At 44.5% G+C, this 24,006-nt stretch overlaps 1 protein-coding gene across 1 annotated transcript in view; it reads right to left on the bottom strand.

The window, feature by feature from the left end:
* Positions 1-24,006, bottom strand: part of FAM107A (family with sequence similarity 107 member A) — a 1,685,791-nt gene that overhangs the window by 1,006,402 nt on the left and 655,383 nt on the right. The window lies entirely within an intron of this gene.

The raw sequence follows: 24,006 nt of genomic DNA, 5'->3' as shown, positions 1-24,006 counted from the left end.
CCTTGGCCTTCACAAAACGATCAAGAAGTCAGCCTGAGGCAAGAGGGCCTTCTCCTCTCTTGGTGCAACACTCTCAACCCAGCGTTCTCCAGCTTAAACACATTCTCTTTAATTCTGGAAGGAACTCAAACACGTCCTTTTTCCTCTGTAACCACCACCTTGTCCCTTGACCCTGCTTCTCCCACTGTATTGCCTGGTTTGCTCTTCCGCTCTTGCTCTCATGCTTTGGGGCCATCCTTACATAAACGGATGTGTTTTACAGTTTGCATTTGCATGGGGTACATTGATGTGATTGTTTAACATGTGCTCACCCTCAACATCAAAGCTATAATCCATTGGGAAATGAGCATGAACCTTGCATCAGAAAGTCTGGGTTCTGGCGGATGGACGGTGGAGGAAAGTAGGAGTGCTCCATGCCAGCACGTACAGCTACATGGCTTTTGCTCAACAAACAACAATCAGAATCTGATTCAGGAACTGAATCCCTGGCAAAGGTAAATGGGACAGACGGAAGACAGCATAATGAAATATGGCCAAAAGAGTCACAAGTGACAGCCAACCAGACTTTGTAGCTGCAAATAGGCAAATGTTGGGTGAAATATAGTTAGTCACTGCTAGCCTAGAGAAAAACACTGGAGGTGCATACTGGGTGACCAGATACCTTTAAAGCAATTATAGATTCATACTGTATCTCGGAGGGTAATGGAGCTGTGCTGTGATTTGCATTTTGCTTCCTCAGCTATCTCCAAATGTGAGATCCTCTTAAAGAATAACCTATGCCTATTCATAATGCCTGGCCAGTTGTCCCACACAACAAGAACGGCAGCCCATGGAATCTTGGGCTCAGACACAAAGGTTTGTTCACATCATCACAGATGCAGAAAGCTGTACGAGGAGTACCCGTGGCAGTTAGGAGCAAGGTATTTGGCAAGGAGGAATTAAGATGTTGGGAGTTAATGTAAGGAGCATGATATTGCACCCCAAGGAGGATTGGTGACTTGGGTATTAGGAAAACAAGTGGATAATGTGTCTCCTGGGGGAGTGTTTCTTTTGGGCTAAGGTAGGTAGAGGATATTAAGCAGTTTGAGAGGTTGGTCTTTTGGGGGGGTTGTAAAGGGTGAGATAGATCCTTGAGTGGATTGTGTAAAAGGCAAATAACCTGGCGCTTACATTCAAGGAAATAGGGGAGCCAGTAGGTAGAATTGAGAAACAATGACATATGGTCACTTTATTCAAATATTAGACAAGGGACACAATGCCATTTTGAGCCAAAGGCAGTGTGGAAGACTGCAGCGGTCTTCGATATAACAAACTTGCATGATGAAATGTCAAGTTCATACCATTTCCATCATAGAAGGATGCAAGATTGTGGCAAGCCTGCATCCTTTTTTTGAGCCCACTTAGTGGTGCTAGTATCTATGAAACGTGTAGCCATCATGCAGTCCAATGAAAGGATACAAGATTGGTGCTGCACACAAATGGTTGGCTTGTTAGCAGTGCACCACCTGTTGGAAATGTGCATTACAAATGTTATTTGAGTTCGGCAAAAATCTGCAGACAATGTTGAATGCTCAGCTGTATACTAGGTTATCTCTGCTTATGTGAGAGTTCTGACTTTTTAGAAGTATTTTCATGAGGTAACTGTACTGGTTATTGGCTGACAATCAAAACAATCTGAGAAATAGCTCAGTGATCTAAGCTATCACTGCTTACATCTTTTTCTAGCCTCCAATTCCATATGTTATAAATTTAGCTGGGTTGTATTAGTCCTTCAACTTTCTAAACCAGATGAACTGGGTACACCTTTCAAGTGCTCTCTCCCTGTCTCTGATGCTCTCTCTCTCTCTCTCTCTCTCTCTCTCTCTCTTGCTCTCTCTCTGTCTCTCTATATGTAGGTGAGAGTAGCATTATCAAGTGAACATTTGCTAGTGCCACCACAACCCTTGTTGACAGCAGCATGTCCAGAGAAAATAAAAATAGGTATCTTGGAGGAGGCAGCTTGTTTTTGTATGATTAGGAGAATTAGATCAGAGTGACAGAGACAGAGTGACAGAGGCTTCTGCTGAGATAAGGACGAACTTGGTATTTGGAGACATTGGGCCTCATTATGAGTGTGCCAGTCGCGGTAACAACAGTTGTTACCGGACCAGCACACTCTGAGTTCTGGACTGACCTGGTGGGCGGAACGGCACCAGCCCGCAGACTTTGACGGATGCACCGGCACTGTTGCACACAGTGCCGGTGCATCCGTCCTCCCCATTTCCATTGAGTCCTATGGGACTCAGTGGGAATGGGCAATGACATTTTCCGACACCTGGTTCCAGGGACCGCCGGGGCTGTTATGCCATTGCCAGGCGCCAGAAAAAAACACAACTCCAGTGACAGCCGTGCCGTTTTTAACAGCAAGGCTACCGGCAGGGTCGTAATGACCCCCATTGGCAGTGCATGTTCACTGTAGGAAGTTGCAATCAAACCGAGGGTGCACTGTCCATACAGGGAAGGTGAAGGGAATGTGGATTGGATCTAGATTGGTACTGGAGTTTCTAGGATTCTGCCAGACCTTTCAGGGGACCAGAGGACCAGGCTGCAGGATGTGTAATGATATTTGCTAGTTTCAACTGTTTTTTACTTAAAAGTGTTTGTGCCTACTGTACGAAATGCACAGATTTGGCAGCACTAGCAGTCGGCCAGCTGTCGGCATACACAATCAATGCTCAGAGAAGAAACAGATAAATGGTTTTAATATGATTGCAACTCTTGCTAAGCAGGAAGGACAAAAAGTATGTATTCTCGTCAAAAGAAGTGTTTTAGACAAAAACAATTATTTAATTATACAAGCGGTTAAAAAGAGATTTTTTGGAAATTTGACATTGTTCGTTTCTAATGATGACTTTCAGTATATATTGCAGTCATAATAATAATGTTACACTTGTCTTACTGAGCACATTTTATTAATAATAATATACTAACTATTAATATATTATTATCATTATTATTAATAATACTAACAATAATAATAATAATTTGTATTACAATAATAATGTGAAAGCCTAGAATTGGAGTGGAATGACAATGCTATGTCCAAAATAATGTATATGGCATTCTAGATATTATTATTATTATTATTATTATTATTATTATTATTATTATTATTAGTATTATTATTATTATTCAAATAATAATACTACCTAGAATTACCATCTACTTTTTTTTATAGAAGATTATCATTCCATTCCAATTCTACTCTTTCACATTATCATTTGACGATGGACAGTCTCGTACATTCCAATTGTGCTCTTTCACAATACGCTTAGAGAAAGGGGAATGGGCAAAAGAGCTCACATGAATTTTCTTCGCTGTTTTCCAAACATTCAAACAGCATTTTGGGAACATAAGAAGGACCACAGATCTTCATATTTAACAAGAATGTCTGTGCTAAAAGGGTTGAATGAGTGAATCACTAAGGACATAGAACATTCTGGACTTGGGGCTCATTGGCATCTCAGAGTCAAAGGTCCTCCTTCATGCAGTTGGCGTGCTTCTCCCCTCGTCAAACCCTGGGTCACATATGAGAATTGGTTTACTCTTCTTGAAATAATTGAGGCACACTCATATTTCAAGTTTAACTTCTTAAAAACATTTATCCTCCCAATAACATGAACTTGCCATAGCGCAATATTTTCCAGATGGGCTATTTGTTTAGGAAAAGGCAAGATAACATAACAGGGATTGACGCTCCATCGAAATACAAGGGAAGCTTGGATAGTACAATATAAGGAACAAATGGATAAGATGAAGTCTGACACCGGAAGGTGGACACAATTGAAACTCAAACTAAGGGGGAATATAAGTACTATGAAAATGTTCTTTCTAAACTGTTGTATGTGGTCAACATACTTCTATACCCACTACAAAGGAAAGATATGGTCCTTATCTAAAGGATCTCCAGGACGCTGCACTGGTATAGCGAAGAGAGCCACAGAATGTCCAAATGTGTTTTAAAAGGGAGAATCACTTGGGGGAAGGGGTTGGCTTCTTACATATAGATAATTATCACATAGCATTTGTATTGCAGGCACTTCTCTTCTTGTTGTCCCAACTGCATCCCAATGACCCCTGGTAGAGTGACCTTGAAAGATCCTCAGTACTGTTAAGCGGCTTCACTTCAACACTACAGCTAAGACAATGCCTGGTCTGGGATGCTGAGGGAAACCCTTATTGATATATTTTTAGGTCCAGTTCATGTACTCTGGAGGACAACTCTTGTATAACACCCCCTCTTAGAATCCCCCTGACCTCACTAGTGGTGAGTACCGGTATTGCAACCATTTTTGGGATTAAGAAAATTAATTCTCCACAGTTCTGAGTTGCTTTTTGGCAATCAGCATTGCCATTCCCAATGGTTTCAGGCTACTGTGTGTGTAGCCCAATGGTGGTTTCAGGCAGTGCCCTCCTGTGCTCACAACATAGGCAAAAATGGGTGGCAGCCTATTCTTCATGTTTTCCCTGTGCACTCTCTGGAGAGTTCTGGCCATCATGATGTTTTCCATGCCAGTACTGCACAGTTTTATGGTAGGGCTTGGATGCATGGGTAAAAACATCCCACAGTACGCCGCTTTCCCTTTGAATATCTCCTATTCTCTGACTCTACCTTACAAAATGCTCATCTATCCCATAGTATTATGAATGTGATTCAAGTTTGGAAGACTTCAAAACCCTGTATGATTAATGATGATTTGCTCCCTAGTGAGATTGGCCATTGGAAGAATCCTGCGATTAAAATTATTAATAATAAAAGCCTAAAGTGCAATATGTGGATCCCAGCTGGAATCTTGAAATAAAGGACATTTTGCATGGGGCTGCACTCGCCACCTTTGAGATGTTGGAGTTAAAAGATAAGCTTTATAATGAGTAGGTGCCAGCAAATGGTGAGATGCCGAGTATTTTTGTGAATTTGCCAAGACGCCTTTGCTTCATCCCTTATGGCTCCACTGCTCCTTAAAATGCTGAGGAAGTCCCACCTCTCTAACTCAACTTTCTTTAGGCTGATTTCCATCCTAGTGGATGCAGCTGCCCTACTGCTTTCTAAGGCAGAATGGGAAATGGAATGGGTATGCCAATTTCTGAGGCGTCCTGGAAATTAATATGCACTAGACCAGTGACCATGGGCTTACTGCTAAAATTCATTAGTACCCGGCGAGGGAGAATCAGAATGGAAGAGCCATTCTGATTGGCCCTCGCTGGGGCATTATCCTGCAAGGAATCCCTCGGATTCCACTGCCTTGTCCCCAGCGGGGGCGTCGCAGCCCCTCAGCCAATGAGGAGGCTCAAAGTGGGCCATTCCCTCTCAGAGCTTCCACACGGCTGGAGGCTGCCTTTGTCCCCCCGCCCTCCCAACCCCACTTACCTTCAGGCTGCTTTGTCCTTGGTGCGGGACGATGGAAGCCTCCAGCTGTGTGGAGGCTGGGGACCCAGGTACGTTTTTTTTTTCATTTTCCCCCTCCCTTCATTCTGCCCTCCCAATCCCAAAACCTTCTCTTTTTTTTTTCAGGAGCGAACACGCTAGGCACAGAAGTGTTCCCAGCATGTCTGCCATGGAAAGGGAAAACGGACTCTGTTTTCCCTTTCCCTGCGGCCATTTTTCTTGGTCGTTTTTGTTTTCTTTTCTGTCCCGAAACGCTTCGGGACAAAAAAATGCTTTTAGTGCCCCAGTCAGGCAGGTCTTGCGGGCCGGGGTACTAATACCTATATGCCCTGCATGGTGGGAGCATTACCTACTCTGGTAATGCCCCGGGGCCTTCGTTAAGGCTTCGCTTCGCTCGGGCCTATAACTATGCCCCTGACGCTCGGGGCATATTGCTTAAGTAATGGTCATCTGTCAAGATGTTCAAAGTTAGCCTAATAGAATATCCTATCTGTTTGTCCTGCCGTGGTCAGGATGGATCCCTCTCTCATATCCATTTGGACCAAAGTGTTGCAGAGGATAAATATGATGGTGTCCTTTCCAATCTCCAGAGAAATGCTTTGCGTCCTACTTGGTATCCTTGCATTGGCTCGTTCCCTATTCTCCTCTATGAGTAAATGCTCTACAGGGTTCTCCTGGTTGTGAAAAACAAATACCACATTACTGGAAGAGACTTCGGAGGCTCCCAATGGAGAGTTATGATATGATATTATATGTCATTTATAACGTGCCTATACACAAGTGTTTCAAGGCACGACTAGGCAAGGGAGGGGGAACAGAGGAAAGACAGACACCGATCTTTCAAGGCGAGGTGTCATTCAGATCGCGCAAGTGCAAGGGAAGAGGGGGAAAAGGAAAAGTGCAGGGGGGAGGGGAAAGTGCAGTCCATGGGATAATAATAAAAAGATAAATGAAATAACGGCCAGCTGGTGGCAAGTGCAGGGTGAGTACAGGCATAAGTGCTGGTGGAGGACTGTAGGGATACAGAAAACAGTCCACAGGTGCAGGGGTTGCCAGGGAGGCAGTGCAGGGGTGCCACTGGCAGGGTTTGGGCCCAAGATCACATGGGTGGCTAGGTAACCAGTGCAGTCTCAGTGTCAGCCAGGACTTCAGCAGGGGAGAGGGGGAGAGAAAGCAGAAGCAAAGAGGAAGGTTTTTAGGTGCTTCCCGAACCGAAGATGGTTCTCCTCAAGTTTCAGGGAGAAAGGTAGGCTGTTCCAGAGGGAGGCCCCATCTGAAGAGAGAGATCTACCACTGACTCGTTTTTTTTGTAGAAGCACTGATCCTGAGGGAGTTGGAGGCGGATAAGCTAAGAGCTTAGGAGAAAAGATGTTTAAAAAGAGAGAGTTAAAGGTATTGAGGCCCATGCCCCAGAAGGCCTTGTGGACGATGCAGAGGCTTTTGAACTTAATACTCGTACCTACTGGGAGCCAGTGCATATATTTCAGTCCTGGAGAGATAGAATCCCAAGGCTTGAGGCCACGGACAAGTCTTACAGTCCTATTCTGGATGAGTTGCAGCGGGCGTAGAGTAGAAGCAGGCAGATTTATAAAGAGGCTGTTGCAATAGTCCAGCCTAAAGAGAACCAAAGCTCTGGAGACAGTGAGCTTCTGAAGGAAGGAGAGGAAAGGAAGAATACCTCTGAGGAGGTGCAGCTGGTAGTGTGACTTCTTAGAGACGTCAGAGATGTGAGGCGAGAAGGAGAGTGTGGAGTCGAAGATGACCCCGAGGTCTTTAGCCTTGCAGGTCGGAGCAGGAAGAGGGCCATGAGAGGCCGGCCAGAGAGCTATAGGAAAGGAGGGAGGGGTTGTGCCGGTGAGGAGAATCTCAGTCTTACTGGCATTAAGGCAGAGCTCATTGGCGGCACACAACTCCTGGATAGTAGACAGACAGTCAGAGATGAGGGATAAAGAAGAGGTGGCCGAATGTAGCCTGAAAATAAACTGAGTGTCATCCGCATAGCACTGAATGTTGGGGAAGAGAGTAACAATACGGAGGGCAAGGAGTGCCAGGTATTGGTTGAACAGCCAGGGAGAGAGTTTAGACCGCTGGGGGACACCACATGTAGAGAAGAAGATAGCAGAAAGGAAGGATCCAAATTGGACCTGGGAGGGTCGGTCGGAGAGGAAGGAAGTCAGCCACGCCAGGGCCTGACCGGTGATACCTAGGTTATTATAGAGACAATTTAGCAGGATGGCATGGTTGACAGTGTCAAGGGCAGAAGAGAGATCAAGGAGGATGAGGACACAGGGGGTGTTGGAATCAAAGTTGGAGAGCAAGTCTTCACAGATGTTCAGGAGAGCAGTTTCCGTGCTTCTGGCAGCTCTGAAGCCAGACTGATGGTCATGAAGACAACCAACAGATTTAGTGTGGAGATTAAGCTGGGAGATGGCCAGTTTCAACAGGAGCTTGCCCAGGAAGGGAGTGATGGAGATTGGCCGATAGTTAGCCGGGCAGGAGGGATCGGCAGAGGGTTTCTTAAGAAGAGGGTGCACAAGGGAGTGCTTCATGGGGGATGGGAAGACTCCAGTGGCAAAGGACTGGTTGCAGAAGTCAGCCAGGGCAGGAGCAAGGGTGTCAATGTGGTCCATAATGGTTTTGGAGGAACAGGGGTGAACCTGTTTTGATGAGACTTTCATAGATCAGACTTGTCTAGAAACCTTGTCTGAGGAGAACAGGGGAAAGGTAGAGAAGGAGGGAGGAGAGGTGGCTGCAGAGGAACCAGAGGAAGAGCAGGGGGTATAGAGAGGGAGGGGAGAAGAGGAGAGTGAGGACAGGATGTCCTGAGTTTTAGAGATGAAGTGAGAAGCCAGTGCCGTGCAGAGGGCCTGAGAAGGGACAGGAGAGGTAGAGACTGTGGCAGGATTGGCCAATTCCTTGCAGAGTAAGCTGAGTTGTTAGATGCCGCAGAGACGCAGGCTTGGATATGAGCTCTCTTCTTGGTGAGGACAGAGAGCCAGTATTGCCTTTGGAGCAGGCAGCAGGCCAGTTTGTCAGAGGATGTACAAGAAGCACGCCATTTCCTCTCGGCCACCCTGCACTTGTGTCTAAGGGTGACGAGGTCTGAGTCGTACCAGGAGTTTCACTTGGCTTTGGGCTTCAGGCGGGTCCTCATGACACGGGCAAGGATATCAAGAGTATCAGATATAGCAGAGTGGGGCGTAGAGAGGGCTGTGTCAGGGTGAGAGACTGCCAAAGCAAATGATGGGGGAGAAAGTGGCGGTGAAAGCCTCAACTGACACGTGCTTCATGGGTCGGATGATCGAGAAGGTGGGTGGCAGTGATGGAAGTAGCTTGGCCTGTGGGGTAGAGTTGACTCTAGAACATTGCAGAAGAGTCCTTCTGGATGTTTCCGAGTCTTTTTGGCAGAACGCTAATGAACTCTCTATGGAACATGAGTAACACTAGGTAGTGGATCCATTTGTGATGGTCCACATGTTTTGTTACTGGTAGTGCTATTGATTGTCTAAGCTGTGTGCTTGCGCAGTGCTATACACTATGCGATGCTCCCACCTCCACTTCTGCCCTTGCTCCCCATCTCAACCTATTTTTATTTTCTCCTTTTCTTCTGCCTTTCCTATGTTCATTTGGGCTGCAGTATGTTGTCTTTTGCTAGTCAGGACATATTTTGGAAACAATGGGCCTCATTATAAGTTTGCCGGTTTGGGAACTATGGTAAGCTTGCCGGTACCGTAGTTCCCGGACCGGCAAACTACGAGTTGTGCTCGCGGGTGCCTTTCTGCCCACCTGGTCTGACCTGCCCCCGCGAGCACCGCATGTCGGATGCACCAGCACCGTTTCTAATGGTTCCGGTGCATCCGACCTCCCCATTCCCATTGAGCCCTACGGGGCTCAAATGGGAATGATGAGCATTCCGTTCCGGCGGGGCAGTAATGACCCTGTAATTGCCCATTCGCGGGCAACAGAAATTTTTGGAAGTTTGGCAGCAGCCTGCCAGTTTTACCGGCAAGGCTACTGCCAAAATTCTAATGAGGCCCATTGTCTCAATGAGTCACTTCTTCAAGCCAGTTACCTGCACACAGGACAGAGCTGTTAGGTGATAGTATATATTGTGCACTACACCCATTTTGTTGTACATTCAGAAAATACCTCTGTGATTACGAATTGTTTTTTAAAGTACATAATGCACACTGGACATGATGCCCATTTCATTTTACACAACAAGTGTTTGTAACCATGAACCAGATATACTCATTCAGACAGCCTCAGGACTTGATGTAAGGATACAATGGGCCTCATTACGAGTCTGGCGGTAACTGAGGCGGTAAAACTGCCTGGTTACCGCCGGACTCGTATTACCATTCCGCCTCCGTGACTCCCGGAAATACCAGGGAATTACGACCCTGGTGTCCCGGGAATTCCGGAGGAGGAATTCGGTAAATCCCCATTCCCATTGAGTCCCATAGGACTCAATGGGAATGGGGAAGTTGAAACACCGGCGCCATCTCGTGATGGTGCTGGTGTTTCCACGTCCGCCTGCAGGCGGGCGGTGTTAAACCTGCCAGGTCAGACGTGGAGGGAACATCACCTCCCGCCTGCAGGAGGCGGGATCGGGCGGTCCGGAATTAACAGTGGCGGCAGGTTTACCGCCACTGTTATTTCCGGACGGCCCAATGTCTCTGACATCTTGCTCCTATTTTCCAGCGATAATGTATCCTCTCCCCACAACTAGTAACATCACAGAATTTTAGAAGAGCAGGGGCTGAGGTTTCAGAGTAAGGACACCTTTGCACAGAATTATATATTTTCATTTTTATTAATATATATATGGCAACAAAGCCTTGCATATACAACAGAAAACATGTTATGATACAAAACATGGGTAGTAAAACATGATAACATTAATTAACAAATAATTATATATAGAGGATATTTAAACATGCCACAGTCTTGAATTGTGGATGTGCTTCTCTGTTCTACTGTTCCTACAATGTGGTGATTAATGGAATACAAAATGGTTGTAAAAAAGTGGACAATGATGACCTCAAGCAAAGCATGTATCACAGGAGGTACAGTGTCAACCAGAGTTGTCAGGCTTCAGATTTCCCACACTATGGTTGCTTGTAGATATGGATATCTGGGGAACTCCCACAAGTGCTCACTTTTAGTTGATAATGTTCTTTCAGTATGGACACTATACAGAGAATGATGACACCTGTCATTAGTGAACATGTTACTACAAAGATTCCCCCGCCGCCTTCTCCCACCATACCTCTGTTACTCTCTGCACTTAGCTTAGTCAGCTTTTAGAGCCTTTGTTGCACCACATCCTTTTTGTGCAGATAAGAGAAATTCAATTACAGTCCTCACTTCTTTCCTTGTGAACACCATAAAAATGTCCAAATACTTTGATACATTAACACATCGTTAACATGTCGGAAGTGCAATCTCAGTGGGGGTTCATTACAGTTTTGCTGGTGTAGTAAAAGTGCTGGTAAAACTGCTGGTAATTCTGGCACTGACACTTTTACACAAGCTTGCCTGTGGGGGCACTGATTTACCTCCAGCCAAGAGCTGGGCATAAATATTGTACCCACTGGCAAAAAAGACCGGACTCCATGAAATGTCACTTAGAATATGCCGGTAATTCCGCCATTCCAAGTGGAGGAACCAGTATTACCATTTTGATGGCATCCCGCCAGAATTCACGGCGGGATACCACCAACACTGTAATGACCTGCAGTGTATTTACATTTGTAGCTGTAAGTGTTTTTGTTTCAGACTAAATATTGTTATTATTGTGAAAGTTAAAGCCCTCAATTAACAGCGTACACATTTTCCCTGATTCCACAGATCCAGAAGGAAGCGCAGGAGCGTGAACACGTTATTGCTTCATATGATTCTTAGCTCGGGATAAATGTTTTCCGTCACTGTTGGGGCACCTCGACATTTCTTGAAAGACTGCAATTTTTCTAATGTAAAAAGGTATCTATATTGATGAAGGTATTCAATGTCATCGTGAATTACATCAGATATCATTGTAATCCCCGCACTTAACAGGTTAGATATTTAAAAATCTATAAAAGCTAATAGCAGACCTGATGCTGTCTTCATGTCATAAAATATCTACATATCCACTGGTGCAGGCCATTCCTGCCCACTCTTTGGGTATTTAAATATATACTGCTGATACCCACCTGGGCCCACCTGGGCTTGCAGTCAGGAGAATGGTGCATCAGACCATCCTCACAACTCGCAACTTGCAGCCTCTTGGCCTGATGAGTTGACAGGAAAATACAAGAAGGCAGTTATTACCAAAAGATACAAAAGTGACGTGCAGAGTTTAATCATAGCACACAATGAAACATCTCTGTTGCACTGCAGTGCAGCAATATGCAAAGGGCATTCATCCAAGTTGAGATATGTCTTTTGCTTTCAGAATGAGTGATATAACAATATGTCGTTTTTAAAGTTGCACACTGGCTGTGTGAAAGCCAACCCTTTCAGATTCAGAGGCAAGATACAGCTGAGAGATATTGCAAAAGTATCTATACAAGTACACCTCCATCTTCTCACGGTTTTATTAAACGGTACACTCCAGCCAGGGAACTCTTTCTCCTACAATGAATGTGGTGCACAATAAAACGCTTTTTATTTTTAATATGCTGCAGATTCTTTTGAGTAGGCCTCCAACCCGTCTCACACCTAACCTCCACAAACACCCTGTTTCACAATGGACTAAGAACCAGGCCAGTATGTATTATATTAATAATATATTTTATTAATGTATTATTCAACGTGAAGGAGGTTAATCAAAATACAACAGCCACCAAAATTGTGGAAACACAATTGCAATATCCCATCTAGAGAGACCAAGTTATAATGACAAACAGGAAAACACAATCAGGTAGAAATTGACTGTTACACTCACTGTTGTTTTAATTATAAAAGAGGAAAATAACAATTCCACACAAAGTTATAACCCCTGCAGTCAAGCACTCTCCCCTGCAACACACCCAGCCAAACATCATTTTGGACTTGATTCCTTTGAACGGAAGCCAGTGGCAAGGAGTAGGAAAATCGGTTTTGGGGTAAAACCCACCACCACAAGATGGAAAGCCAGCAAACAAATGGAAAACCCGTTTGTGGAGCAAAATGGAAGAATGGGATTTTGATTCTTTCTCACAACTGCCAGGGGACAGAATATAAGAAAACTCGTATTGCTTACATTTAGGAGATAGACAAAGTTTTAGAGAATACTAATCAGCACAGCAGGGCAACATAGAAATGAAGTAGGAAAATTGTTTTTTGGGAGAAAACAAATGCAAAGGGAAAATACAGTGGCAAATGGAAATTCATTTATACTGAGGTTTACAATGACAGGCAGCTCAGGAAAGAGGTTTAGCTTACAATAGGAAAATCGGTTTTCAGTGACAAGTCCAGTGGCGCATAGCAGGTAGACTTCTAGGCAAAAGCGATTGCTCACAATGGGAACAATGGTTTGGGTTTAATAGGACATATGCAAATAGGAATTTGTTTGGTGATGCACACAATGGAAAAATTCATTTTTTGTTACAAGGAGAATCATTCTTTTGAGCTAACACTTTACTGACTATAACAATTAAATAAAAACACCAGGAACAAGATGGTTGATTTCGAATTGCAACAATCTTAAACCGTGAATTTCAATGGGGGAATTCATTGATTTACTTGAAAAAATACTAAAGATTTACAAAGACAACTGAGAGGTTTTTCATAGGAGATATGCTAACATGCACAGGCAAACAAGAGATTCTTCTATGGGGAGATGACTGAATTACACTGCCAATTTGGGGTTTTCAATGGGAAATATTGAATGCCCCGCTACAACAATGCAGGGCTTATGCAATTTTAGGGCTGGGGTTATATGCTACTTACATAGCAAGCCTTGGTTTGTTTAGGATTCAGGAAAGCAAGCTGGATCTCAGGACACTCTGGACAGATATGGCAAGGAGTCTGGCCACTGCACTCTCGAAGATGGTAAGGTTCAGCATCCTTTTCTCCATCCCCCTTCTCCTGTCTCCCCGGTTTGTGTGTGTCTTGAGTTTTATTGCAGCCCCCCTCATATAACAGAAATGACATCACCAATTTTACAATTTAGGGGGAGTACCCTGTAATTATCGCTGCTGCTCGGATAATACAGTTACCATCCCTCTCTCGTTACCCTGTCAGGATTGGTTCATGGAAGGAGAGCACCATCTGTCTGTTTTCATTTATTACCCTCCCTTGTTCTCATTATAATTTTTGGCAAAAACGAGTTATGTATCATAACTTCATAATTATACTAGCCACAGCCATATAAAACAGATATTTGTTTTTAGTGGATAAGCTGATTGGTAAATCCGTATAAGGTAGTATGGCCATGTGGCACTTTTCTGTCATTCTCATAAAATGTACAACAGTTATGAATCTGTAAGTGATCAAGCATGTTCCTAATTTCATTTTCCACCTTTTCACCAACTGTCACATTTGTCACATGTTCAGATCAGCCAGACACCTAATCTAACTGGCCATCACAGTTCCCAAAGTCCCAACAAAATGCAATTTAGTTCCTTAAAACTGCCTGGAAATCACATGAAAAATGACATAAAATGAAAATCAATCCTTAGTCTGATGGCTGCGCAACATGCCTAAAAGAAAATAGTTGTTTAATATTAACTGTGAGTGTCTTGTTCAACATGTGGGTGGGCCGTTTCGTCCCCCACAGCCATCTGTTTCCCTGGGTCAGCCTGTGTCCAGAGGGTTTCTTATGAGTCCATTTGAAATTGGCAATTTGCTCATTGAAGTGGGTGCTACGATGACTCACACCTTCTTGTCATGCTTCAGCCATATTTTGCCTTCTTGGAAATCTCTGGGCTCCTGCTATCCTGTCTACAGAATAGGGAATTTTGACACCCTCAGCAGCATCATTTTATTGTGGGATTGTTAGAGGATAGGTGTGATGTCCAGCAGGATGTGGGGCTTGTTAGGGTGAAGCTCCTGTCTCAGCCAGAACCGGTTTTTCCTGAAGTAAGTGTCTCTTCAAAGGTGACTGGAGTTTTGTGGGTGAAACATAATAGACATTTGCTTTGGTCACCCCCCTGTACTGCTTCCCTGACATTTTCTGTGAGAGCAGTGATATCTTTTTCCATTGTGGCTTTTTAAAGTCATTTTTATTTGCAACTACATGTGCAGGCCGTTTTTGCTTTTCATGTTTAAAAATGCTGTTTTGCAGGTCACGGAATGCTTTGATTCCTCCTTCGTGGGTGACCTTACATTGCTGCTTGTCCATAGATGATGATGGGTAGGCCTCTTTCCACATGGTTCTTTAATTTGACATGAACAAAAAGAAAAAGCCATGCTGTTTTTGGTTGCAGGGTGTAACTTCTTGCCATTCATGTGAAATAAAAGCAAAGCAGGGCTGTTTTTGGTTGCAGTGTTGAAATTCCTGCCACTTATGTGACAGGGAAGGCAAAGTAGGTCTGTTTTTGGTTACAGTGTTTAAATACTGCTGTTCATGTAAAAGGGAAAGCAAAACAGGGCGGTTTTTGGCAAAGTGTTTAAATGCTTGCCACTCATGTGGCAGGGAAAACAATGCAGGGCTGTTTTGGTTGCAGTGTTTAAATACTGCTGTTCGGGTGAAAGGGACTTCTGTTTGGGGCCTTTAAATGCACCCCACAATCTATACTTTAGAGGGTACTGGCGTCTGTTTAATTAAGATTAATTAAATTCCTTTGTTTTCACAGAAGCAAAATTACATCTGGGTCAGTAAAGGAATGGTGTGCTGAGAATCTTACAGGATAACAGTGATTAAACAATGTGTTGCCATGGAATGACCATAGACTACATATGTGTCAGAATAAATTTGCTAGTACCTCAAGGGACTAGAAAAGTAGGCTGGGATAAATGGGTAAACAGAATCCCAACAGATGCCCGTGGGTGGCTTGGCTTCTCTACTGTATATGTACCTAGAATATAGAACGTAATTTTAAAATGACCCATTTAAATTACATTTCATTTTTAAGCAGCACAGAAATCTGGGTGCTTTGCCACGTGTGACCGCCTGAGACCAATGATTTGTTTGTTTGTTTGTTTGTTTTAATATTTATAATGTGCGCCGGACCCGAGGGTATCAGGGCACAAAAAGGCATCAAGAGGTTTGTTCAGCTTCGGTTACATTGTTGTGCAAGATCATACATTTTAAACAGTAGGTTTTATACAAAAATTGTGGGTAGGCAATATGTACAGAATACAAGCATAAGAAAGGCAAGTTACACACTATGGTACAAAGCACAGTGAAACAATATATACAGTATGTACAGACGGGGCAAGTGTTGATATCTGAGTGTAGTGGGGAATCAGAGGTCAATTTCCTTGATCCAATGGATGAGGTTGGACCTAAAGCGTAGATAGGGTAGGTCTTCCCTTAAGGTCGGAGGGAGGGAGTTCCAGTATTGGGCAGCTTTGACTGGGAAGCTGCTTCCGCCAGTCTTCGTGCATTTAAATCTTGGCACTAATAGGAGGTTGGCGTTGGCCGTTCTCGAAGGACGGTTGGAGGATTGACTCGTAAATCTGGCTGTGAGGTATTGTGGGACGGCATGGTGGAGACAGTTGTGTGTCAGGGAGGCTGTTTTGAGGAGAATTATGTCTTTCGTGGAGAGCCAGTTATTAGATATTCTGAGGTCAGAAATGTGGGCGCTCTTGGGAATGCTTAGGGCTGCTCTCAAATCTGAATCTTATTGGTGATATATTTGTTGCTCCCTACATATAGGGCATCACAGTAATCCAGTTTTAATAAGACAAGGGCTCTTGCTAGGGTAATGCAGTTGTTAGATGAAAGGAAGGGCTTGGCTGCTCTGATTAACTTGCATGTATAAGCAGTAGCTGAGGCCATGGAGTTAACTTGTTTTTTGAAGGTTAGTGTGGAGTCTAGATAGAATCCAAGGGTTTGACCTCCTTGGCTACTATGATGTTGTTATTGTCTATTTTGAAGTTAGAATAGTTATGGCCTAGTTTGTTAAGGTTAGCAGGGGTTCCGAAAATGAGGAGTTCCATTTTGTCATCCTTCAGGCATAGACCATGAGATGCCATCCATGCCTGGATGATGAGGTACACTCTATTCACAAAGGCCGAATCCTTGTTGTAATCGCCCATCAACTGGATGAGGATCTGTGCATCATCGGCATAATTAGTGTAGGTGATACCAAGGCCATCTAGATCATCAAAAAGGGGCTTTGCAAAGATGTTGTACAGGGTACGTGAAACGCAAGAGCCCTGGGGGAGGCCACAGGTGATGGGTATGGGGCCAGCGGCTGCTAAGGGTGAGAAGACGCACATTCTTCTATTGTCAAGGAAGGATTGAATCCAACCTATTGCTTCTTGTGAGAAGTGGGCGGCAGAGTCCAAGTGGTTACATAGAATCTTATGGTCCACCAGGTCGAACGCTGCTGAGAGATCAAGTAGCAATAATAGTGCTGTTTTACCATCATCTCTCAGCACGTCTATTTATGCTTTAAGGTCGATAAGTGCAGTTTCAGTTCCGTGTTGTGGTCTGAAGCCCCACTGCCGTACTCCTAGAAGGTGGTTGCATTCCAAATATTGTTGGATTTGAAGGTAAGCCACCGTATCTAGAATTTTAAGCAAAAACGGGACTGTGGTGATAGGGCGATAGTTAGTGGGTATTGACGTGTCAAGTGCTTGTTTTTTAAGAAGTGGGAGGACCCAGGACTGTTTGAAGTTGTTGGGTATGGTGCCGGTGGAGAAGGAGGCATTTATGAGTTTGGCGATGAATGGGGAGAAGTCACAAGCAGCATCTTTTATGATTTGTGCTGGGCAGTGGTCGCCGTGGCAGTTAGATGGTTTGAGGGTAAGGATGACTTTTTCAACTTCTAGGTTGGGTACTTTATTGAAGTTGAAGCGGGGTATAGGTAGTATGGGTAGAGGCAGGGTGGTCTGGGGCAAAGGCACATAAGTTTTATTGGGATTGGGGGCAAGGAGGAGACTGTCTTTTTTATTGTTAATCTTAGCCTGGAGGGTTGTTATCTTGTTGGATAGGGCGCTCTGTATGCTAGTGCACCAACTTTTGTCCTTGAGAAAGGTGTCTGGGGCTTGGATGGGCGTTTCCATCTCTTTTTGGATTGAGCAACTTGTTGATCCCTTCACTATTTTGATTGGGCCAGAGCCAAGCAAGGGTGCATATGGAGGGCGCAGGATGATTAACTGCCAATATGGATCCGGTGGTAGAGGGCAAAAAGGCTATTAGAACCCAGGGTGGATTTTTTAAATCAGATTGCTAGCTTCACTAAAAGTATTTAATACTTTGTCACTAACAGTGTGGATTTTCCGCTTGCAATTCATTGGAATTCTCAGCAAGTGGGAAAGACTCCTATCATGACTAAATTCTCTTCCCTCTTAGAGAATATGATTCTGTGCATGTTCCCTAAGATTGAATCATGCTCTCCTTTGGATTAATGTTCAATAAAAAACTGTCCATGATCAGGCTGACTTTTTGTCCCTCACTATCACCATCATCATAAATAGCTTCCAGAGGTAAGCCTCAGCTCAAGAAGCCATCATTAGATCCCTCCAATCAGGTAAACATCCAACTTATATTAATTCCCACTTTTGGAGCTAACGTGATGTAAAAGGCTGCAATGTTTCAGATACAGAACTTTGAGTCCTCAGATTTTCCTGACACTTTGCAGCCTGGATTTTAGCCAGACAGAGGTACTGAGTCCATCCTTCAGCCTTTTTTAGATGTTCTGACTTGCATTGTGGCTATAAGAGGGTAGGTCTGCTGCTGTTATGAGACCTCTCAAGAACCTTTGAACCTGTCACCCATGGCTTCCTTGGGTATCGATTGAAGGAAGTAGGAATTAGGACTACTCCACTGGCTTAGATCCTTTCCTTTCTTTTGGATCATCATCAGACAGTTGTGTTGTGTCCATATACAGCAAGAACTATTCTACCTACTCCTGCTACTCTATAACCCTGCACATTGTGCACTTTAGATTACAGCTGCTATCTTAATTATTTTTATCTATTTTAAAACCGTGTTGATTGAATTTATAGTTGAGGAATATTGTCATACTTGCCTTTTTAGAGCGTTTTGCACACTATCTGTTGGTGAAGTTTTCAGCTGTTAACTACATTTTGGTCCTGCTTACCGCCACTTGTTATTGCTCTGGACTACATTTCTCAATGGAACTTTGTAGTTCGCTTCCTATTTGTTTAGCACTCAAGCGTGATAGCGCCGGCGCCTTAGGGACAAGCCGGTTAGTGCCAGTTTATGTTGCTTTCGACGCCAGGACATTGACCGCACCAACTTCTCACTACGTTATTCGAAAATGATGGCTTTGTATTTAGACATGTAACCCTTGCTGATGGCCCAAAAACTTGCTTGCGAGGCTAGTGTCAGAAGATTCATTAATTTGAAACTTGAAAATTAAGTAAGTGCTTGCCACGCAGCTCCCTATTTTAATGGTAATTCTATGCCCATCTCTCCCTCGAACTTCACCTCTAAACCAGAACTAAAAACCAGCCATTGCCAATTATGGTCTCAAGTACGGCATGCACGACTAAGCCTTCATGCTCCGGTCACACTACATTAGCCCAACTGGTTGATAAAACCACCATTGGGCATCCACGTTTACCTGTAAACCCTGCTCCCATGCACCAAATAATGAATGTTTCATTTTTGAATACTGGCTCTGTCAGAAAGCATGCAATTGATATACATGACTATATTTTGGATAACAATATTGACCTTATGTGCCTAATGGAAACTGGTCCAGAGCTGAGTGGTCCAGACATCAATCTCATGACCCCCAGTGGCTTCAAATTCTGTGGCCAAATCGCACTAAGGGAAATTTTACACTAAAAGGTCACGCCTTGTGACAACTCTTGCATTGATTTCATCTTGCTTTATCATCCCACTAAAGACATGCGCAATTTTACTTAAGATCTTATACATATTCTAGCACCTTTGAACAAACCTAAGTTTCTTCCTCTTCACTAGACCCAACTCCCCTCACACGTGCCCCTTCCACTCCTTCCGATGCACTCCCACTCATCTCCCCACATGCACAAAACCCATAACAAAGTCCTTGAGCCGTGCAGGGGAGCAGTGAGTCCTGGCCAACTCATGTTCAGGAATACTGTGCCCATTGGCAATGGGCCGCGATGTGTCCGTTGCATACCATCTGCCTTTGGCATTAACATTGCTACTTACTGGCACATCGGACCATTTTGGATCACATGGGATTAGTGCTGATGTGGGCACAGCCACTAATTTAAGAGGTGCTGTGGAAAAGTCTGTGGTCGCAGTTGGAAGACTTGAGCACGCTGGATGTAGGCCCCAGAGCTTATGCTGTAGCAAAATTAGACATAATTGGGTTCTGTTTTGTTGACATTTAATTTAAGGGGAGTGTTGTCCAGTACAAAATATACATAGCCCATAAGGGTGAACCTGCTGTTATGCAAAAACTCAAGGGCATGTGGGGCACGACACTTGTGACGCAGTGTCTCTCTCCAACGCTGGGCAATTGATGTGCAATGCTTTGCTCTGCAGATTAGACATTGAGCTTACCCCATTGTCCTGCAACCGGCAGCCTAGACCTTGCCTCATCTATGGGATTGGACCCGAACTTCCAATATTATAGATGGCGGCATGCCCTCACCGGCTCAAATGCTCACAGCTCTTCCAGTGCGTCTCCGAGCTACGTGCACATTTACTGCTTGGCTGCAAAATTCTCCGATGCAGCTCCAGATAACATGAAAATCCACTTGAGGCCGTCCACTCATTGCCAGTGTTGTAGCATAACAAGAGGGGCAGCCTCCTCAGATGCTGCCTCACAACTGACAATCCAACCTTCTGTACCATTCACATGCATTCCTTCCTCATCACGTACAGCCACATCTCGAGGCAGCTCCCACAGGTGCTCAATAAAACACCCATTAAATCAAGGGTGACACAGGGGGATTTAAGTAGAAATCCCAGAAGTAACCATTTGTGTTAAGTGCACAATGGAAGTCAAAAGGAACATGAAAGACATGCTTGCCCAGCAGTTTCAAATCACTAAGAATCACAGATGAGACCATGGGAAGGGTGAGGTACTGAAGGGGCTACATGGAGACAGGGAGGCGAAACATGGTGAGACTCCAACCACTAATGAGAAACGGGGAGAAAGGAAATGCCAAGGAACATGAGCATGGAAGTGGAGTGGCCTCACACTTTAGGAGGGCGCTATACAGATGGCACGAGCAATGCAGATGCAACGTAGGAAAAGGACATCAGGGAGTGGCTTCTGGAATCCTGAGAGCCACACAATTCCATAGCCACACAGGAGAAAGAGGCCCAGGAGGCCTGGAACGTGATTGGCTCTGCAGATTCCATAAGTCTCTCCGGGATGCTAATATACCTTGGGAACATCAGCAAAAGTAAGATTCTCTTAGTCTAGAACCTCGCATTGGATGATGTTGGCTATGCAATGTTCAAAGCAACCAAGATAACACTTTCTACTTTTCCACCAGAAATCTGGAATTGCCTGGTTTTTGAGCAGATTGAACGAGCAAGACATACAGTTTTCATTGAGCGTGGAATTATCCACCTCATTTGTGATATATACATTCATTTCTTTGATGTAAATCAATGTCATCCTTTATGTATTTTGGCCCCTTAGAGTGCGAGCTAAATGAACGTGTCAATAGTGCGTTATACATATCAGGCTGTTCTAACATCAATAATCCACAGCACGTGCCTATAAATCCGGCTGAGCCATACGCCAGCAGCAGCACCTGACTCCTAGCTGGAAACTTGCACGAGCTGCACACTCTGCGCCACGTCCTTGAGCTGCTGACTGTAGCCATAGGAACTGCTAACAATGATTGATTCCCTTAATAGAACAGAAACGCCCACATGGCTTGCACACTGTGCAACAGGAAGATGGGGACAATGCTAAACGTCTGCAACAAACACAAACTGGGATACCTTCACTTTGCAGTCTGCAGCTACAATAACGAACACAGTCACAATTGTTAAGGTCAGGGTTACGCCCAAACGTGCAACTCGATTTCTGTGCTCCTTCAATAACGTGCCACGCAATGTCCGAGGCAAACTGGATTATTCTTTCCTCCTCCCAAACAGCGGAGGCTCCCATCAGAACCAATGGGGACCAGCGGATCAGGGTCTCAGCCAACAGCTGATAGAAGTGGCAATCTCTGACCAATCTTAGGGCTACCCTCAAGTCCTGGAATGCAAACACAAATGAAGACCAGGTAGTTGAAATGAGCAGAAAATAAGACAGAGACGTTTTTATGGGCGGGCAAAATGGGCACTTTCCCGGACCCCCACCTTGGAGGAGGCGGGGGGGGGGGGTACAAGGATTCCTGATCTAAAGAAATAAGATTCTATTGTTCACAAGACTTAAATAGCACACATCAGGATAGTTTATGGCATGCTGCTGAGGCTCTAAACTTGTCGGTTGTTGACAAGTACATTCTGCCTTGAACAATTCATGCTTTCTGTGTTCACTCTGGTATACATAGGCTGTGTGTTCACTACTGCACAACTCCTGCAGCATTATTTTCTTCCTGTCGGAATTATGTTGATCACGTGCAATATATCATATGATAGTTTATTTATATAGCGCCTATACACAATGTGTTTCAAAGCGCTTCAAGGCAAGGGAGGGAACAAGGGAAAATACAATGACATTCTTACAGGCCATAAACAGTAAGGAAGTGAAATTAACTATCGTACTCGGCCTAACGACATTTCAGATAGTGCAAGAGCTAAGACATACATAAGGAAGGGAGGGGGAGAGTGGGAAGGAAATGGAAACAGACAGGCGACTACCGTACTAGGCCTGACGACATTTTTGGTAGAGCCGGAGAAAAACAAAAGGTGAGGGAGAGGGGTGCAGAAAGGGAGGGGAGACACAAAACAATTGACTATCATACTAAGCCTGACAATGTTTCAGATAGTGCAGGAGGGAGGGGGGGGCAGTAAGGGGATGAGGGAGCGACAGACGAGGTTGCTATCATACTAGTTCCTAAAGCTGAAATGCATATTGATAAATTGAGTGCCACAATGGTACAGGAATTAGCTCAGTGTGTTAAGCACTTATTGCAGAGATGCGTGTTGTGAGAAACCAGAAGGTGTGTCACCAGCTAGTCCCCGTGGATCTCTCTCAGGTGGTCAGGGCATGGCCATCGCCTATGGATCCAGACCCTGGGGGTGGACAAGTGTAGAAGGATCACAGGACGAGGGGTCTTTGGGGAATGGGACACCTGATGGTGAGATGTGGTACCCTCTCCCCTCATAACACCTTTACTCCATCATACCAGGTAGGATCTCTGGGAACTGCACCCCCTTCCCTACATGAACACTTTTACACAGACAACCCACTCTGGGAGAAAGCAGACTCATACCCGAGCATTATACCTGACATGTCCCACTACTATGGTCAGGCAATGTCAGGCAATTATTACTGTTAACAACTGACACTTGACTTCCATTAAACTTCCCCACACAGATAAAAGGCAGAGCATGAGGGCACACTCTGAGTGAGGCAAAGCACATGGAGGAACAGTGTTTTTCTGGAACAGCGTTCCAGATGGCAGCTGAACGAGGGGATAAAGGCGGCAAACCGAGAAGGGAGAGCAAGGAGGAGGATACCCTTGAACTTTCTGGCAAGAAATCGTTACTTTCCAGAAACCTTCACATGAAAAGGTGTAAGGCCAGGAAACCAGACAGAAGAATCCTGCATTGTGTGTCGGAGATACCCGGGGCCCTCCTGCATGACAGGCTGAGTCGGGGAGGAGCAGCAGCCGGTTTGGTACCGTCCTTGGCTCCTGGATCAAAGCAGCACCAGAGAAATCAGCACAGCCGGTGAGTTGGGGAGAACGATACAAGATCGATCTGTGTTGAAGTCAGGGTTGCAAGCTGAAACATTGTATGAAGAGCGCAAGAGTGAAGAATATTAACGCTTGCGATGAGAGATGCAAATAAAGTTCAATTGCCGATTAATTTTTTAACTTTAATGTGAATCAGAGAAGGTATGAGACAAAGTAACAGAGTGGTCTAGCACCGCAGGAGTGGTCAAACGATGGTCTCTGTGTGATATACCCAGCCAAGAAGGGGCAGAAGCAAAAGCAATAAACAGAAATGTATGGATGTAGTGAATCGAAGTGGTCCTGCAATGGTTTAAGAATAATCCATTGCACAGTCGAAAGTCTTCGAATTTTGATTACAAAAAGAAAGCAAAGAAAGTGAGATTATAAGGTTCAAGTCTGATTGAGGAAACCTGTGGTCCCTGCCCAATTGGGGGAGACCAATTATGAACTTGTGTTTAAGGTGGTCTGAGCCCGACTGAGGGAGACCCATGGTGAACAATAATCCTGAGAACTTGTGAATGTGACAATCCTGATGAGAAAGGAACTTTGGTACTTGTTTGTTATGCCAGGCATTCTGCAATAAGAAACTTTTATTGGGAAAGAGACTTTGGTGCAGAAGGCCCAGATACCTATGTTTTGAACTGCATCTTTGTGGCAGAGAAGCCAGA

Source organism: Ambystoma mexicanum, chromosome 2p (assembly GCF_040938575.1).
Source record: "Ambystoma mexicanum isolate Mex_15411 chromosome 2p, UKY_AmexF1_1, whole genome shotgun sequence".
In the NCBI taxonomy this organism is placed as follows: Eukaryota; Metazoa; Chordata; class Amphibia; order Caudata; family Ambystomatidae; genus Ambystoma; species Ambystoma mexicanum.
Note: the sequence above shows the minus strand (reverse complement) of the source record. Positions and strands in the feature narration are given on the sequence as shown.